The sequence below is a fragment of the Dreissena polymorpha genome, chromosome 12, assembly GCF_020536995.1.
Source record: "Dreissena polymorpha isolate Duluth1 chromosome 12, UMN_Dpol_1.0, whole genome shotgun sequence".
Taxonomy (NCBI): Eukaryota; Metazoa; Mollusca; class Bivalvia; order Myida; family Dreissenidae; genus Dreissena; species Dreissena polymorpha.
In genome coordinates, this window is record NC_068366.1 from 5773230 (window position 1) to 5790843 (window position 17614).

A 17614-nucleotide genomic window follows, 5' to 3' on the forward strand; every position below is an offset into this window, starting at 1 on the left:
ATCTCCATATCACTGTTTCTTCTATAGGTATTAAACTGAATTGTCACTTAAAAGTATGTGTTCTCGGTCATTGTGTACGGTCACTGACCAAGTGCCACAACTCTCTCCAGCAATTTAGTTTAATTATGACCCTTTTTCATTTTTCATTTTAACTTTTTGTACAAAGTTGGTGAAGGTTAACAAGCAACATCTCCACATTACTGTTTCTACTACCAGTGATTTTTTCTGCTTTACATTTTACAGCCTGTGCCTTTTTGATTGGGAAAAAAAGTGCGATAAACATTGAAATTGGAAAAAAATAAACATTATTAATAGGATTATAAATAAAAGTATACCAAATGTTAATAAGTGCATGTTTAACTGCTTTCAAAAAATTATATTATAAAGTGCTATGCAATGAAATTGCTGGTTTATAACTCAATAAACCAATTATTGAGTTTTTGGAAAAGTTTGGCATCTCTTTTGGAAAATTTTGGTCTGATTTTCGTAAAAATTGTTTTGCCATTGGGAACAGCCTTTTTTTACTTTTTGCCATTGGGAAACAGCCTGTAAGAGGCTGTTATTTTGGGGATTTTTTATTGTTTTTGGCCTGTCTGTCTGTCATTATGTCCCAAAACTTTAACCTTGGTTAAAGTTTGGTCATAACTTTTGCAATATTCAAGATAGCAACTTCATACTTGGCATGCATGTGTATCTCATAGAGCTGCACATTTAGAGTGGTGAACATTCAAGGTCAATCTCATCCTTCAAAGTCAAAGTTCAAACAAGAAATGGCGCGGCAGAGGCCGACGCGTATCCCCACACTGAATGTTTGACCTAGGTGTGCCCCAGGGTTGGTAATAGGGCCATGAATAGTCGATATTGACCGTATTGTCATAGAGAAGTCCAGTATCAATTAGAAGTGAATTGGTGTAGAAATGAAAAGGTTATAGTAAAGGCAATTTTGGGTGGGTGTGACCTATGTTAGCAGGGCGCTCCAGGGTTGGTTATGGGGCCATGCATAGTTGAGATTGACCGTATTGTCATAAGAGAAGTTCAGTATCAATTTGAAGTGAATCGGTGTAGAAATGAAGAAATTATAATAAAGGCAGTTTTGGGTGGGTGTTGTCTATGTGGGTGGGGCGCCCCAGGGTTGGTTATGGGGCCATGCATAGTTGAGATTGACCCTAATGTCATAAGAGAAGTTCAGTATCAATTTGAAGTGAATCCGCGTAGAAATGAAAAAAATATAGTAAATGGAAATTTTTGGTGGGTGTGGCCTATGTGGGCGGGGCGCCCCAGGGTTGGGATTGGAGCCATGCATAGTTGAGATTGACCCTAATGTCATAAGAGAAGTTCAGTATCAATTTGAAGTGAATCCGTGTAGAAAAGAAAAAAAATATAGCAAATGGAAATTTGTGATGGGTGTGGCCTATGTTGGCGGGGCGCCCCAGGGTTGGGAATGTGGCCATGAATGGTTGAGATTGACCGTATTGTCATAAGAGAGGTCCAGTATCAATTTGAAGTGAATCGGTGTAGAAATAAAGAAGTAAATATAAAAATAGCCTAAAAAAATGAGTGATAATTTCTGACGCGGCCCCACCTCAACCCCTTTAACTTTTGACCCAGGGGTCAGATCAAAATTCCAAATAGTGAAGGGTCGCACATATGCTCATAGCTACTATGTGTGTAAGTTTCAAGGTTCTAGTGCTAATAGTGTAGGAGGAGATATTGGCAAGGACGAACGGACGGACGGACAGACGGACGGACAGACGGACGGCGGAGATCACCACAATATCCCCACTTTTTTTCAAAAAGTGTGAGGATAAAAACAAAAGCCAAGCGAAGTAATAAGCTTTTTAAGGGATATAATTTCTAAACCTGCCAAATGATATATAGAAATTTTATATCAAAGTGGCGCTGTATGGGGCATTGTGTTTCTGACAAACACATCTCTTGTTTTTACTTTGAATTGAAACTTCAGGTCTGAGTTCACTGACCATGATCCATAAATCTGATTAGCAATTTATTACAAAAAAAACCCAAAAAACTCTGGTCAAAGTTTTTCGTGCAACTTCTCCTTGTCTCTATATTTACTAAAGATATTGAAATAAAATGATACATATGTGTTCAGGATCTTTATGAACATTCACTTACCAAGACCTATAACTGTGACCAGTCTTTAAGCCTATTTATTTTGTACTAAGAGTTTGGTTTATGTTTTCGTTTTAAAATGCCTGTGCAACAAGTACATATCTCTGTAACTACTACAGATATTCGATTGAAACTTTACACATGACGTCACCAGACCAAGGCCCATAGCTCTGACCAAAAATTTAGCAGTATTATGCTGTTTATTGTACTTTTTGTACTTCAAAAGTTCAGGTATACGTTTGTGTCAAATCAATCCTATCTCTAGCTGACATTCTGATCTAGTTCAGAATTGCATTTGGGGCCAGATTGGTTAAGGTCACAATGGCTATAAAACGATAAAAAGTTTGCACTCAATCGCTTCAGTAAGGATGGATGTATTGTGCTGAAATTGTTTGTGTAGTTAAATTAAAGGCTTATCCAGCAAGGGATTTCATTTAGGATCAAGGCTACTGTTATTAGACAGTGTATTTGTTTTCGTTCAATTTTTGGTCTGATTGTGGGACCCATTCCCAATGGAAAAAAAATATATATTTTGCCCAAATGGGACCTTAAAATTCCTAATAGCACAGGCTAATCAGGGACTACACATTCCGCTTAAACTGGATTTTTGTTAAGAAGAGACTTCCTTTAAACGAAAATTCCATTTAAGCAGAAAGTGTCATCCCTGCCTAGACTACACAGGCTAATCTGGAATGAAACTTTATGCACATGAATTAAGCCCAGTTTTCCCAGAAGGCAGCTCAATTACTTAATAGAGAAACCAGGCCCAGGAGAGCACGCCCTGCACTACGGCTTCTTGTACTCAAGGAAGTCCCGGGGAAACAAGTCAATTAAAATGATGAATCAAATAAATAACATGTTGAAGAAGTGTGCATGTTTGTTTTCAACTAAAGTGTTAACAATATCATCATCATTATACTTGACCTACCTGCTTTACTTATCTAAAAAAAAAATAAAGAAAAATATTTACTTATGTTATGCAAAAATGACTGAGGTTTTTAACAGTAGCAATTGCTTTTAGTCTAAACATTTTAAACAATCTTATCAGTTGACATTCGTATGCACTGTAATAAGTTTATTTAAAAAAAGCAATACGGCTGCCGAACTGCACTTTTTCAATTTTTTCACAACATTTGTTTGAACTTTGATGTTCTTTCCTAAATTTGATTTGTCTTCATAGAACAAGTCTTGTTTACAAGTGATTGGCATTACTTAACTCAGAAACCAGGCCCAGGAGAGCACCCCCTGCAGTACAACTATGGATTCTGGTACTCAAGAAAGTCCCAGGGAAACAAGTCGGCCAGTTACGATGCTATCCTGAAGCTGATAGGGACGTTTGCCTCGGTGGAGCAGTTCTGGAGGCATTACTGCCGCATCGCCCGTCCCAGCGATCTCACCGGCAACACGGATTATCACCTGTTTAAAGAAGGGATACGTCCAACGTGGGAGGTATTTTTTAGAATGGTGATACTCCACCGTAAATAAGTTGAGTCTGAATTTTGATGTTTAAAATGAACCATTAATTTAGTATATATTGCATAAGGTCCAAGTGGATTTTATGTCATGTTGAAATTTGTTTGAATGGATTTTGGGTTAGGTAACTCAAAGCCAAATATCTTACGCTAGCTAGATATTGAAAATTTGAACTTATATGTAGGTATGTTATGTAATATGTTGCTCCTAGATACAAATGTGTCAGCATATTGGAACATTACGCTCATTTGATAGTAGTATTTATATATTTGGAAGAAAGTAATCATTTAAACATGCAAGTATATAACTACTCCTCACCGAACTACATCATAATATTCCAACAATTTCCACTTAAAAAATTATCATACTTGAATATGAGCTGCGTCTTGCAAAAATGGGTCTTATGTCATATGCACTAGGGCAGTCTGGTCAAAGCTACCCTGTCCGCTATAAAGTCACACATAGTTTCGCGGTCTCATCAGGGGACAGGATAGCTCCTGACTGGTGTGTGCAAATGGAAGGCTGGTCTGGACCTACCCTGGCTGCATAAGGCATAAGACCCATTTTGTCATAACGCGGTCATATCATAAATAAGGAAACTTATTTCCAGGACAAGGAAAATAAGAACGGTGGTAAATGGATCATCCGTCTAAAGAAAGGTCTGGCCTCACGCTGCTGGGAGAACCTGATCATGGCAATGTTGGGAGATCAGTTCATGGCTGGGGAGGAGATATGTGGGGCAGTGATCTCTATCAGATATGTTGTAAGTGGATTTTACATAGGGCTGATAACAAAATCACGACATTTTGTGTGGAGTCATCAACCTAAGGATTATTTGTTGTAGTTTTTTGATCTCGCGGGGTATAACTAGTGCACCAAGCTTGATGAAAAGGTTTCGTTTAAACCTATTTAGTTTAGCCCGATTGCATTGAAAGTCAAAGGCGTATTGAAAGGTTCTCGAGTCTGTTTCCTGGGTAGAACCAGTACTTTTTGTCGTTTTGGGGGAGGATCTTAAGAATGCTCCCACAGTGGGGATCGAACCCGTGACCTGGTGGCTAGGCGGATACCATATTGAGTGCGCCATGGCGACTTTAATTGAATCATTCTGGAAGTATTTACTGCATGGGGCTGATAACACAATCACCAGATTGTGTGAGGAGTCATAAACCTAAGGAATTTTTGTTTCATCTCGCGCAATGAAACTGTTCTGCACCAAGCTTTATAAAAATGTTTGAGGGAATTATATATCAGTCATGTTCAATTAGCAAACAAATGGCCTCAGGAACTGCAGAGTTATGTCTCTTTATTAATATAAAATTGCGTTTAATTTACTTTTGTCTACATTTTTAAGTTTTTTTTTACACCATATTTTATGTTTTAAAGAATGCTTTATATCTTGCGTTTCTGAAGTATTACGATTTGATTTTATGATTTTAACTGACAATAAAACATTACTGATCATTTTTTGAAAGTTCAGGGTAAGTTATTACGTTGTGATTTGTTATTGTTTATTTGTCCATGTCCATTTCTAATAAGTATATGACACAGCATGACCAAATATTTTTAATTTTTTTAGGAGGATATTTTATCATTATGAAATCGCATGGCACATGACGGTGTAACAACTTCAAGAATTAGAGACACATTAAAACGTGTTTTAAATCTGCTTCCAAACACAATCATGGAGTACAAAACAAACGTTGACAGTAAGAAGTAGTAGGCAAATCAGCAGTGATGTTTTGCTTTAAACCCCTTTTATTGAGGTTTATTGTTATTGAAAGCCAGACGTATTAGAAAAGGTGGGGGCAGCAGGAGCCGTGGACAATAATATTTGAAAAACGGGGTTTAATGCATGTGCATAAAGTATCGTCTCAGATAAGCCTGTGCAGTATGCACAGGCTCATCAGGGATCACACTTTCCGCCTAGACTGGATTTTCATTAAGAAGAGACTTCCTTGACAGGAAAAATTCCGTAAAAGCGGAGAGTGTTGTACTTAATTAGTCTGTGCGGACTGCTTATGCTAATCTGTGACGACACTTTACACACATGCATTAAGCTCTGTTTTCCCAGAGGGAGGGTCATACAATATAAAGTTTCTAAAACGACTTAGAAGGGATGCCCCTCCCAAGCACACCCCAAAGGGGCCAAACTTGGGTTCAGGGTATTCTGGGGGATACACTGAATACATTTAATGATAATTTTCATAAATATGGAACAAATATGAACAAGTCCCTTTAGAGAGCTAAGCAAAGTGGTTGCCCAATTTAAAAGGCATTGTTTTGCATATTATATTATTATACATGTGTAAGTCGGTAGGTGTCAGAATTTGTCAGTGTTATCCTCTCTCTATATATGGTTTCCTTTTTCATGCCCTGCTTTGTCATTTAAACTTTTATGTTTTTTATTCAGGGATAACTCAAGTTTTTGAAACACAGATGTCTTCATGAGATAGCGGAAATCGGATGGTTGTCATGAAGAATGGCTTTCATTGACAAATGGAACTGAAGTGAGGCCTACTGTGTGGTGTGCATCAGATATGAGGCATTGGAGGATATCACATGTGATGGTGGAAGTCCTTTCATTGTGTTCAATGCTTTTATTATAATAAATTTGAAGTGGAATTTTTAAAGTTTTATAAAGTAACGTGTCATATGCCTCTGAATGATTTTAAATATACATGACCCGAACATTTGTTTAAGTTATAACTTATAATTGGTATAGTCAGGGATGTAATTTTCCTTGTAGCAGCTATTTTCCTGTCGTCAGTGTCAAGCTTTACTTACAATAGTTTAATCCATGTATGCCTAGCGTCTAGAAAAATTACCTTGGCAAAAAGCGTAGACCCAGACTCAAGGTCTGCGCTGTTTGCTTTTAGGAATTTCTGTAAGAAGTATTCTAAATATAGAAATAAATATACTAGACATTCCTAATTTTGGAAATAAATTGATCGAATTTAGAAAAATGGGCGAGTTCACTAGGCATAAATGGGTTAAACATCACTTTATGTAAAAAAAAAAGGTAAGCTTTATAGGTGAACCCATTAGGTAGACTCTTTTTGCAGTCCTAAACAATTGTGAAGTCATAATAAGACTTTTATCTTCTCACTGAACTGTGAATGTTGTTTTAGACTCAAATATTCTACAGGTTACAATTCTGCATTCAGATTAGTGAAGCTTGATATCATGTCTTGAAAATGAGTTTAGATGTGTATGTTGAAATAAAGTTAACACATCACAATTGCCATATATGTAATTCTTTGACATAGCTGATTACATCATGTTATGTTTAACATACAGGTGTGAGTATCACCGGCATGGCCACATTACTTGTGTGGTGATTGGTTTCAACATTATTTATATTGCTATTCTCTCCCTTCCACTGATTCAAGAAGGACAGTTGTCAGTTACTGGCATAAGTAGTTTCACCTAGTAGCTGGTACACCAGCTAGCTTTGGAAAAGTGTGAGTTGCAACTAGCCCTGTATGGTCTAGTAGTAAGTGCGAAGACTGAGTCAGCAAACGGAACTTTTCTTTACTAGCGTAACTTATTTACATGTCACCTTATAATGGACGGTTAAAGGCCACAACGAACATTATTTGATTCCTGAAAGTAGCAGTCCATTTATTACTTATTTATTTACAGTTGAAATATTTAAAATCATGGAAACATAGTTATCATTATAATAAGTCTTTATGCTGAAATGGACTTAAATAGCATTAAAAAGATAAGACACAACAGAAACATCAGTCATCATCATGATGTAAGCTTAACTTTAGTCGGTTCCTGTCCTAATGCAAAAGATAGTTGACGTTTATCAGTTTCTCTAAAAATCCTTGCCGCCTAGTAGATAAATTTAAAATGTACTTTAAAACTGGTTCATGAAATGAAGTCATTAATACAGTCATATTTATTTTAAGTCAATATTTTGTTGGAATCTAAAGCCACTCCATTAAAAAAGATATCACCACATCAATAATTATTAAGGTCAATCACTTGGTATTGTGATTCTAACAAGCAATACTTATCATAATATCACTTATTATCTCCAATGTATGAATATTAAGGCATACCCGTAAATATTTATTTCTTCGCACCACCATCATCAATAATTTTGTGGATATGATGTTATGAAAATTGTAATAATTAGAGTACCTTTAAATATTTGTAATTGCAAACATGCTTTTATGTTACGTTGGAATAAGACATCAATATTGGATCAAACTTTTGTTTTCCATAACTCATGGTGTTTAGTTTTCGTGTTGATCAATTAATTTTTACAAATTGTAAGTAATATATTTCATAAATAAATTAATCATATACATTTCTTTTATTTCAAAACAGGATGTTTAATTGGATTTTTGTTTAATCCAAAAAAAAAGTCCATGTATGCATGAACACAGTTTTAAAATACAGTAAAAGGGATAAAAATAAATCTTACCCTTCTCGAAATTAAACGCACTTTTTAACAAAATACGCTTTAAAAAGTGTATTTTCCCTGCATTTTTTACAAAAAGTGTATTTATTCTGCACTTTTTTCATAAGAAAGTGCGCTTAAGGGCATTTTTTCTGCTTTTTCATTTTCTTTCAGCGTATTTTTCTGTACTTTTTCATGTAAGAAGTGCATTTTTTTCAAACAAAGTGTATCTTCTGTAGACAAAGTGTATCTTTTTATGCAAGCAGCATTTTTTTTTGGTGAAGTGCATTTTTTTTGCAAATAAGTGTATCTTCTGATTTTCAAAAAATATGCTTTCTGGACAAGTCTTTTTTAAATTGCATCTTCATAAAAATAAGTTCAACTCTAATATTCAGTATGTTTTAATCATTTGATTAAAAAAGGACACTATAGCAAATAACTGCAGTTTAAGGACAGATATATAGTGTTTTATAGGAGGATTGTACTGAATCCTTTTTTATCTTCACATACTGTGAATGGTCTTATTGTTGCATTTTGTCTCCTCATAAAATATGTGAATCATTTAACAGCGTTAAACTAAATCAAGCTGTGGATCACTTATTAAAAATATTGAAAGTGTCAAAAATATTATGTGGGCTTCCGGCAAGCCCACATAATATTTTTGACACTTTCAGTATTTTTAATATTTAAATTATATTTTCTCATTTTTCTTATACTGATATTTAACCCAAATACAATTAATGTCTACAACATACACTACTAAACCATTTTTCTAAAAAGGCAATTAAAATAATATTTACAATAGAATTATAATTTTCTAACACCATTCAGTGTGTTAAATTGAAATATTCACAATTAAATATAATATGCTAAGGGTTGTGTGCATGTTTTGCAATTTGTGATTTCATAAACAATGAACAGATTGTAATTTCTCAGTAATGATATTCAGTTTAAGGTAACAAAGAGTAGAATTGTAATCAGTGATGTGTATTATTCCATAAATATTTTGGTGTTGAAATTTGCCTTATCAGTAGATATATCTCAAGCTTACACAGCAGATAAGAGATCAGCTCTCCCCCAATTAAATCAAATATGCATCATAAACATTAATCTCTTATCAGTGATGCAGCAATACCTAACAAAGGGGTGTATATCATCTGCATACTTTTGATTGGTTAATAGTTTTTGTTTTGAAAACAAGCCACTTATGATTGGTTAAGGGCACAGGAAGCAAAGTTGTTTAAACAAGCAGATGTCAGCAATTGATAATGAGCTACATTTAAGGCATAATTGAGCAAATTAAGATTTTAAATTGTACTTGTAGTGTCAAATGTCTTGAAATACTTTCAGCATGAAGTATTGTGTGATGAAAACAATGTGTATTTACTACAATGTAGTAAATCAAAGGAGGTCCAAAGTGGCTCGATACTGAAGAACAGTTGTAACAGGTTTGTATTTTCATTTCTGCATCACTTTTTTAATTAAGTTTTATTTAATTAATTATGATCATTATCATATTTATGTTTTGTCTCTGGTATATGGATAAGTAAATGCATTGTAATTTTAAGGAAAAATAACACCAATTGAAACAAAAATTGATACATATACAAATTAAAAAGTGTAAATGTTGTGTACAGTGAATTACTAAGGCTGTGTTTTATGGTTATTGTCATCTTAAATTTTATTTATAGCTAAGTCCGGTCATTACTGAATGGATTTATTTCCCTCATATTTAATGAGAACTTTTATATTTTGATTTTGATGGTAAAACTCTTGCCCCAAGGAAAGAATGTGCATTATCACCTGCCAAAAAAAGGAAGAAACAGGGGGATACTGACTGATGTATGGACTTTAACACCAGGTTTTTACCCTTCAAGAGTTGGCCAACTAGAGTGGAGCAGGAGAATGGGCTGTGCTTGACCAATAAAAGCTGGATTTGTTGAGAGGTAAAACTATACAGGTTATTGCATTTAAAAGGCATCACACTTCCAGCCAGTCCAGACAGTCAAATGAGACCACGCTTCTTGGTACATTGTCAAACTGTATTTTCTACAAAACACTATTTCTTTGATGAAAAGAGTTTAGTCACATGTGATCACAGGATTAAAATTGCAAAAATAAACAAACAAAAACAACAAGCAAACAAACTTGCATTGATTTAAATTTCTAATTATTATCGCAACAAGATTACCATTACTGCAATATTTCACAGTTAAGTGAAACAAAAACCTTACACATTAACAAGTTTGAAGAATGCCTCACCCTTTTGATAGTGTGTGATATCATGTTTATCTTTTGCAGATCAATACGCATTCCAGATCCTCAAAAAGAGAAGGACACAAGCAACATCAGTGGTAGATGTCACTCAAGCCGCTGCTTTCCCAGTCTCTCCTGCTGCTTTCCAGGTCCCTCCACCCGCCAAGATCAGGTCTAGGCACTGGCTGCCATCCAGGTCCCCCTAGCGGTTGTGGTTGTGTTCCCTAATTGCTGTTGTACTGGACTACTGGTCCCACCACCATATGCAGTCAATGTCTCTCCAACTGCTGAAGTCCAGGTTCCTCCGGACACTGCGGTTCAGGTACCTCCAACAGCTGTGATCGAGTTCTCTGCAGCAGCTGCGATCTAAATATATTGACCCACTGTGGAACACTGCGGTTTATCGTTTTTTCCATGCAATCTTCCACATATGTCTCATTTTATAATGAAGTGTACAATTCTTATGTTCATATTTTTTTGTGTTGTACTTTTTTGACTTACAAAGATGATTTTCCTGCACATTGTGTTTTTTTTTCCCTTTAAACTGCATGGGGCTAATACTTTTTTTACTGAAACATATAAGCACAATATCGTATAAGACTTTAACATACTTTGGTACAAAAAAGCGCTTAAACCCACAAAAAACCACCTTGCCAAAAACCCACAAAAACTAACAGAGCAGGTTATTGTTTGCGAAAACCTAGCGAGTGTGTGTTTCATTGTCCATAGTGCTTATAAATTTTATAATTAGAATGAATTATCTTAAATGTAATTTTGTGTAAATATAAACTCGAGAAACTTACATTATTTTTGCGACACATTACAAGTTTATTTAAATTTGTGTCACTCCTAAGATTTTCTACGGCCTCCGAATGTCTCTCATACCCTCTGAAAGTGTTTGTTTTAAGAAATTATTTATCACGTTAATTTTAATAAATATATTTATTTCAGATTATAAAATACTGTTCTAGCTGTTGATATGTCCCCTTTATAGTTAAAACTGAGATAACTTGTGTGTAAATAATTGTAAATGGTTGTATATATTTCCAAGTTTGGAAAGTTATGTAGATATCAAATGTGCTTCAATGTCCATAGTGCTTATATATTAAATAATAAGAATTAATTATCTTTGATGTAATTTTAGTTTTTTTTTATATCAACTCGAGAAACTTACATTATTTGTGTGCCACATTTCAAGTTTGGCAAGAAAAAACCTCTAACAATATTAAAAACCATGTGAGGATTGAGAAAGATTTTTTCATATTTTATTTGCTGTTGTTCTTTCGGATCATTTTTAAACTGGCCACTTTTCATATCCAAACGAATGTTTTTGTAATAGACATTTTTCAAAGATACACTTAAATGCACTTATACACTAAAAAAATACACTAGAGCGTATTAAAAAAAAATACACTAGAGCGTATTTTTTTCAAAAAATACACTAGAGCGTATTTTTTTTCAAAAAATACACTAGAGCGTATTTTTTTCAAAAAATACACTTGAGCGTATTTTTTTCAAAATACGCTTGAAGTATACTTTTGGGGTACAAAAAAAAAACGGTAAGCGAATAAATACACTTAAATGTACTTAAGCGTATTATTTCACCTAAAAAACACTTAAATACGCTTTAAAATACACACAAAGGTGCATTTATACACTAAAAAAGTGTATTATTTGAACAGAAAAATGCACATTTCATTTACAGTGATACCCTTCTTTAAAAAGTGCACTTAATGCGCATTTAATGCGCATTAAATGCGCTTTAAAGCGCATGTTATTGGCACATTTTTTGCAAAAAAACGGTGCAAATAACATGCGTTTTTATGCGCATTAAAAGCGCATTTAATGCGCATTAAATGCGCATGAAGTGCACTTTTTCAAGAAGGGTATCACTGTTAATGAAATGTTATCAATAATTGCTTTTTATACAAAAAGTAAAGACAGAATATTAAAACAAACATGCAGAAAATGAAATGAAAGTCACCTAAATAAACTCCAATTTAAATTTGATGGCTTATTTCAAGCGCATAGTACAGTATTTTGCTCTATGTATGACTAGTATAATCATTTACCCTTTTGATGTACTCTCTGGGGAGATTTTCGGAACACATACTAGGTACTAGTACTTCTATTTTCAGAAATTAATTGCAAAGAAGGATTTTATAAATATTTTTCGGACTTTACTGATTATACGAGCCCAAAACATTTCCTGCTAGCAATAACAATATTTCGGCAATAACAAAACAACACATATTGATGATATACTCTTGGTTTATTAAGACATCAATAATAATGAACATGTACACAATAGCACATATAATAAATATGATTCTTATTAGCTTGGCTGTTTTCATATGAAATCACAATTTCCCAACAAAACACATCAAAAGTTAATAGAAGCCAAGTGAGATACATCAAGTGAGTCACTAAGCAATAAATTAAACAAGAAGGCCATGGTGGAACTGGTCGCTCAACTGAGTAGAAGAAATGTGAAGAAAGGGTAGTAAACATTTTTTTGTGAAAAGGAAGGGTTTCTTGTTTCGGCAGATATATAAATATATGCATCAAAAGTTAATTTTGTGTGTGTGTGTGTTTATGTTGTTTGAAATATACATGTGTAACTGATTGTAACAAAGCTTTATTTGAGACTTGTTTTTTCTAAAAGCATATAAGGAAAAATGCCCCACCCCAGGCGGCCATGTTTTCCACAGACCGGAACCATTTTTGGACTCATCCAAGATATCATTAGAACACATGTTCTGACTAAGTTTCATGAAGAGTGGACAATACATGTTACCTTCCAGCTCACCTGATTGCTCAGGTGAGCTTTATGGATCGGACTTTGTCCGTCGTCCGTCCGTCCACATTTGGTTTGTAAACACTCTAGCATTCACATTTCTCAATCATTCTTTATCAAAATGGCTGAGAAGCTATATGGCCACATGATCTCAGTCAAGTTTGATAATGAGCAAAATTGCATGATAAATGTCAGAATTATTGCTCTTAGATTGTCACTTTTTAATATTATACAAAATCATTGTTTATCCACAAAGCATGCAGCTTTGATATTTGATATGTGACAAAGATTGTTCAAATCATGCCACTGTGTAAGCTCATTTCATAGGTGAGCGATCTAGCGCCCTTTTGTTAAGTGTTAACAAGGTATATCCATATACGGAAAACTGCCACTTCCCCTGGTGGCCATGTTTTTCAACCAACTGAAACTATTTTTGAACTCACTTGTACAAGGTATCTTTGGGACACATGTTCTGACCAAGTTTCATGAAGATTGGACTTATACTGTGACTTCTAGAGTGTTAACAAGGTAAATGTTGATGACGCACGACGGACAAAAGGCGATCACAAAAGCTTACCATGAGCATCTTTACATCTTTACATCTTTACATTCAAAATTATTGTATAAAAAATTGCGTCATCTTAAAATCAGTATTAATATAAGCTAAAAATTAAGAAATGTTTAGTAAGATTGACATTTACATGTTCAACAAAAATTATTCGTTGCCCAAAAACCAGCGAGTAAAAAATATACATAGCAATACTATTAACCAGGGATTCAACATTTTTCTTGGTTGTTCTATAATTTAATTAAATGTGCAATCCCAAATTATGTATGCAGGTAAGCTTTGCATAATATCAGCCTCAATCAAAACTTAAGTTTTTATTTTATGTTTAGTAATAGTGAGCTTGTTATACCGGTAATTCTAAAGCTTGGTTTCCTTACATGTCAATTATATTATGCGTTACAAATATCACACACAAACCAATCTTCCAATGAAGGGTTGTAGATTCAGACCTCATGGAGCGACTTTTGCAAACGTCTCATGAAATTTCCCATTGTACTTGTACTGTGAGGATCTTTGAGTCAAAGACACAGGTTTTACGGACTCCATGAACAAGAAGTCTTTGCCTCAAATACTCCCGAAATTTTGGAAACTTGTGGTTTTCTCAATATTGTAGGTTGCGTTTTTCCGGCCGTCTGGAAATAAAGTGATTCATATTAGAAATTTATTGAAAAGCTTTTTTGGTAAATTTCCTGATGAATGATAACTGTCCAAAAAAGCTCAAGTATCCCTAAATTAGACCTTTGGACTCTTATAAACATGCATGTGCTGAAGCTTCTCCACACGGTGAAAATTTGTGCAAAGCTTTATTAAATGTGCATAATTAATGATCATTTTGCAGTTCCGACAAGCTCAGACAGACGCACTTATTAATGCACATACACCACCTGAAATTGTGACAGCTTTATAAAACAAGCAAATTTGTTGACTTGATATCTCCGCAAAATGCTTCCAACGCAAAACTCTGTACACGACTATTGATAGAATCAATGATTGGAACACTTTGATAAAGATTTATTCTTATAAAAGCATTGATTAATACATTTTTATAATGAAATCTATGAAAGCAGTTCAAAAATAAAACTCAGCGTTAAACTATCCTCAATGAAGTAGATTTATTTAGTAAAAACGATTAAGTGGTTATTACAAGAAGGTGTGTAACTACAAGTCAGCTGTCTGTGTATTTATTTAATCTGCAAACTAGCTTATATAATGATATTTGTACTGAAGAAATGGTGATAACTCTGATATTATAAGGCAGTGTGCAACACAATTTATGTAACCTTGACCTTGGCCATAGGGACATCGGTCTTGCATGTGCCTCACTGCCTGATAACGATAAACAATTACGTCAGGGCATTTAAAAATCCCATACTGTATGGTTCAATCCTCAAAACATAAGGCTTATTTTATCAAAGTATGTAACATTTGACCTCAGTGTGTAATCCTTATCTTGACCCTATAGACCTGAGTCTTACCTGTGACACACAGCCAGATACTGGGGGAGCAATTGTAAAAAGTTATTGCACAGTCCCTTGATGCATAATGAAGTAATGGCTGAATAAAGGGCAATCTGCATCCTGAAAATCGGCTCCCTGCGGTTTTTGTTGCACTCCAGGAAAATCGGCACCTTATAAACTTGTCCGCCTGGATTGTCAGGGTACGGTTTGTCTCAATAAATTCTTGGCTAAATAATGGATAATTCATCAAATTTGTGTTTGACCACAATAACTTTGACTTTGCCTCTAGGGTTATGGGTCTTGCATGTGACTCAGCCCCAGATGATTGAGAACAACTGTAGTAAGTTTCGTGGATGGGGCTTATATTTTATTAGAGATAAAGCTCAAGACAGAGAAATATCATTCACAAACAGGGTATTTTGACGTAAAAATTGGCTATAACTCTGTTATTGACAAATGGTTTGCGTCACAGTTTGACGTGCATTATCATCTTATCCATGTATACACTCATACATAGTTTCAATAAAATTTGCAAAAGCAGTTCAAAGATGTGGCTCCAGATTCTAGTTTACAATATTGTTGGACTACTAAAGGAGTATTGTTAACATATCTATTGATTCCCTTATATGGAGTCAATATTTTATCTTCTATTATTTATTTTCCAGAAAAATATTCTCAAATGTTTAAGATACATATTCCCAAAATCGTTTAAAATTATATATGTTTGATTAAAGCAGTTTCAATGTTATGTCAAACAAAATTATTATAAACAAATTTAAGTCTGAATGAAAACAATAAATTCAACCTTTCCATCATACAAATGTACTTCCTTGGAGTCATTTGAGCAAGCCAATTCCATCTTGCCTCATTGTTAAGTTATGTATACATTGTATGATGTACTTTATAAATTCACAATATGTAGATGGACTTCAATATGTATGATCTCCTTATGCTGCCTGACTATAGAGAAAAAAATCACAGGGTTTTGTTGGATGCAAGTGTCAACTCTATGACTGATACCGTGTGCGACCAAATGGGTGGTAACAAGGCCTTGTTTGATTTGGTTTGTTAAGGTTAAAAGCTGTAATTCATGTTTTGCCTTATCTGATTTGTATCCCTCGCCGTAGTCGAAGGGATATAATTTTGGCCTTATCCGTCTGTCCCGAGCACTTTTGTTTCCGGAGCCATATTTCCGAACTGCTTGGGCCAATTTCATTGACACTTGGTATATATGGATAAGAGGATGATGCAAGTCAAATGCCGTCACATGCCATTGCTATAAACTGAGTTATGGCCCTTTTAAACGTTTGTGTTTTAAAAATTTATGTATATCACATGTTTATGCTAACAAAACGAATCTTGTTAAAAATGTATAATTAAAGTGTGAATTTGTATCTACTAAACGTGTATCTCATATATAGCCCACACACATTAACCTGAACCATTACGATGCATACACAGGGGTCGGCCTAAGATAAAAGACAATTTCACTTCTCCCATGGCTTGGATTTATATGTAAACAGTCAAAAGCGGATTTATTAGTCTTTTGGTTATGCAATCATCATCATTATTATCTATCCCTTGACCGGTTTGGCCGTTGGGTGGATATGAGGGACGACGACACAGAAATCTTTCTCTGTTGTAAGGTCTGTTGTGTGCTGCTAAGAGTAATTCATTAATATGAAGGGATGTCCACACTTTTACATTGTCCATCCAACTTTTCCACTGACGGCCTCGACGTCGACCTCCCTCTAGCGTGCCCTACATATTTTATATATATACCATAGTTTCTGTAGTCTACTCAAGTGAGTTAAGTCAATGACATTATATCAAACTGAAAATACTGTTATTTATGGTATTAGCGTAACGTGAGTTACATGTGCATATGCCAAACCAAACCGATAATCTACAATGTATTTTATTATTATCTACCGACCGATTTGTCGATTCCAGTATACCCACAAAACTGTTGTGCGAGGGAATTGATATTCTTAGTTTTGTTCCAGGTTTATTAAAAACTTGTCAACTTTTTTTTCCGGCTAAGTTTAAGTTGATTGTTACCCGCCGTCGCGCTATTTTCACGCTGTAGTTTCCGATTTGTAATACAGCGCTTTAATAACTGAGCTAGCCAGTCCGTTCATTTTATGAAAATGACAAATATGTATGACAAGGTTTCACACAGAAATGTTTAAGAACCAAAACAGTTGAATATTTAAGATGACAAATACCACATTGGTCATTTCAAGAAGGTTAATTGAGTATGAGTATTACTTATTTTCAAAAGATTGAGGTTCTCTAATCAGAATTGATCACACACACATACAAAACGTGCCATGTTGATTTATTAAATCCATCGCCTAAGTTCAAGGGCACATACAAGTGCAACAAACAGCGTTATACCCACAAAAATCGTCTTGAATTTCTACATAGTATAAACAACGCTCATATAAAGTTTCCGTTCAATACACAAAAACCTATTCACGAAACAATGAACGTATGTACAATTAAATAAGTGC

At 34.6% G+C, this 17614-nt stretch overlaps 1 long non-coding RNA gene across 1 annotated transcript; it reads left to right on the forward strand.

The window, feature by feature from the left end:
- Positions 1-5181: 5181 nt before the first annotated feature.
- LOC127852868 (uncharacterized) lies at positions 5182-11288 on the forward strand. The gene is made up of 5 exons (XR_008036320.1): positions 5182-5312; positions 6017-6113; positions 9371-9468; positions 9804-10047; positions 10322-11288. It is a non-coding gene; the product is annotated as an uncharacterized LOC127852868 (long non-coding RNA).
- The last annotated feature ends 6326 nt before the right edge of the window (positions 11289-17614 follow it).